This window comes from Etheostoma cragini, unplaced genomic scaffold (assembly GCF_013103735.1).
Source record: "Etheostoma cragini isolate CJK2018 unplaced genomic scaffold, CSU_Ecrag_1.0 ScbMSFa_1443, whole genome shotgun sequence".
Classification (NCBI taxonomy): domain Eukaryota; kingdom Metazoa; phylum Chordata; class Actinopteri; order Perciformes; family Percidae; genus Etheostoma; species Etheostoma cragini.
Genome location: NW_023265500.1, coordinates 1 through 3,073, shown reverse-complemented (window position 1 = coordinate 3,073; position 3,073 = coordinate 1). Strand labels below are relative to the sequence as shown.

General features: G+C 42.0%; 1 long non-coding RNA gene across 1 annotated transcript; it reads left to right on the top strand.

Moving 5' to 3' along the window:
• The first annotated feature begins 56 nt into the window (after positions 1-56).
• LOC117939920 lies at positions 57-1,078 on the top strand. Its single transcript, XR_004655676.1, has 3 exons — positions 57-295; positions 401-574; positions 842-1,078. It is a non-coding gene; the product is annotated as an uncharacterized LOC117939920 (long non-coding RNA).
• The last annotated feature ends 1,995 nt before the right edge of the window (positions 1,079-3,073 follow it).

The window sequence follows — 3,073 nt, the reverse complement described above, 5'->3', positions numbered from 1 at the left end:
TAGGGGTGCAGACAGTTATCCCTGGGGGGGCTGCTGTTACATTATAGGGGTGCAGACAGTTATCCCTGGGGGGGCTGCCGTGCCCTCTCAGGGAGTCGCTCTGCTACATTAACTCTCAGCTCTGAGCTTCTTCAGTCAGCTGATTGCTGAGCTGCAGCTCACTGAGCACACTGATGATGTCATCACTCTGATGTCATCACTCTCACTGACAGTTTGTCTAATCTATAATTGAAAAAGTTTTTATTTTGACAGCGTCTCCAAGGCAACGGAGGAGTCAGCTGACCCATCAGCAAAGGTAAAGGTGAATATTACTGCTTCATGCGTTTGAACTGGTTGATGGCTGTCTCTGATTGGCTGCTTATTTGAGTGAAGTCGCTAATGACTGACCTTTGACCTTCAGAGGAAGAGGGAGGCGGCAGACAGTGACGGCGACGTCCCAGCGACGCCGAGCGGTGAGGACGGGAAGAAAGACAAAAAGAAGAAGAAGAAAGAGAAGAGGGCCAAACTAGAACAGACGGAGGCGGAGCCTTTAGATACGGGGGCGGAGCCTGCAGAGACAGGGGTGGAGCCAGAGGTGAGTTACATCATCAAACTGTATAATAAAGAAGCTGCTAGAACTTCTGCTGTAATGAGAAGTCTTTTAGACCAGCTGATAAAATGTTCATTATTAAATGTTGGGGCCCCCACCTCTGGCCCCTGACCTGGGAGAAACCTGAGTCTGTCACATTATGTCTAAATATCTAAATACTGTTTATCAACAGACATGTTTTAACAGAACTAACATAATTTTAATAGGACTATATATTTTTTTGTTAATTGTCTAAATACCTCTGACCTGCAGGTTGAAAGTGCAAAGAAGAAAAAGAAGAAGAAGAAACAGAAAGATGGCGACACGTCGGAGTGATCAACCAGCCAGTGAACAGGAAACTGGACGCAAAGCATTCTGGGAGTTTTATTATAATGGACTGCATGAATGCAGTGAGAAGACTTTTTTTGTTTTTTATATATATTTTTTCTGCTGTAAATACCTAACAGGAATCCTGTTTGTAATTTCAAAATAAAAATCTGTTTTTCTGTATTTTTAATCTGTTTATATAATGACTTTAAATCTAAAACTAGATGTGAACAGGTACAACTATTAATTCAAGTTTCTGGTTCATGTAGCTATTGTGCTCTTCAGACTACAGGGGCATAGAATCAAAATACAATTTATTTTATTATTGTGAGTTTGTAAATTTCTCTTAAAATGACCAAAGTAATGTTTGTTATTCCTTGTTTTAATCAACATATTTAATATGCCTGATAATTATAGTCTTAAGTTTCTGGCCAGCAGGTGGGGCCCTCGTCTTATTGTAGTGTTTGATGTTGGCCGGCAGGTGGGGCCCTCGTCTTAATGTAGTGTTTCATGTTGGCCAGCAGGTGGGGCCCTCGTCTTAATGTAGTGTTTGATGTTGGCCGGCAGGGGGGGCCCTCGTCTTAATGTAGTGTTTGATGTTGGCCGGCAGGTGGGGCCCTCGTCTTAATGTAGTGTTTAATGTTGGCCGGCAGGTGGGGCCCTCGTCTTAATGTAGTGTTTGATGTTGGCCGGCAGGTGGGGCCCTCGTCTTAATGTAGTGTTTGATGTTGGCCGGCAGGTGGGGCCCTCGTCTTAATGTAGTGTTTGATGTTGGCCGGCAGGTGGGGCCCTCGTCTTAATGTAGTGTTTGATGTTGGCCGGCAGGTGGGGCCATAGACACAGAGTAGACGCCGCATCGACTGCTACTGGCACTGACGAAACTTGGGGCCGCCATCTTGGACCGGTCACCTGCTCCGCTCAGTGTAGTGTTTGAAATGAGCTGTCAGCGCGTTTAATTAATCAATCTCGCTGAATACAAAACTGATTTTCATGTTTTTTTTTTCTTTCTTTTTTTTCTTACAATGGTCATACATGTAGCTATGAAACAGGACACATGGTTAGGCGTATTTTGATATTCATAGTGGGCTTAACAGTAATAGCATATTCTGATATGATATAAATTCACCAGACGTCCGAGATCTAAACTGGGAACATAATCCCCAAAAAGGGAGAAAAACGGGGACATTTCCAGTTTGACTATCAATCTGATTGAAAAACCTAATGTGTCTTTAAAAACCGAACAGGGACAGAGGTAGTTTTTTTCTTCTGTATTTAGTTAGGGACAGACAACCAAAAACATGGACAGTCCCCTAAATCCGAGGACGTCTGGTCACCCTAAAGACCCTAGACCAGACATCCTCGGTGTATCTATCATTTGTAAATTACAGGTATTTGCAAAATACTCTCACATCACATATGTGATGAAGGCTATAATAGGTATAAATACCAAATCACAATTTATAACTATGATAGGGAAGAAGAAACAGTGACCGTAAAGTTAGATATTTAAGTACAAGAAACAATATGATTATCTTATTAGAGTCTACTTGAAGCTTTTTATATTTGTGTCTCTCCCTGACACGCACACACGCACACACACACACACACACACACACACACACACACACACACACACACACACACACACACACACACAGTACTACCACGTTCTGCATCAATCGCCTCCCGGACGTTGACATTTAGCAGCCCCACTCCCAACACACACAGACACACGCGCACACACTAGGGTTGCTCGACATTGACAGAATGTGATAATGCAACACCGATATGAATTCCGATATTTTTAACAAATGTAAAATTACAAAATAGATTCATAAATTAAACAAGTTTTCTTACAACAAAAGATTTATTTCAACTCACAGTCAAATTGGACTGGTCCAACATAAATAAGTAAGGACCAGGTCTAGAACAGGACCGGTTCTACTTGTTGGACAGTATAAAATGCATAAATAACTTATAAGAGTAACATGCAAGTCTTATCAAACAAATCCCAACTAAACCAGAGACAATCCCAACGTAATAACAACAGAAGCATACATTAGTGCTGCTTTTGGACGCCCAGAATAATATATAGGTTAAACTCACTTCTATAACGATGTGCTGTGTAACGATACTGCGTTGATATATCTTTCACTCCTAACAAAGCACGCGTACCAG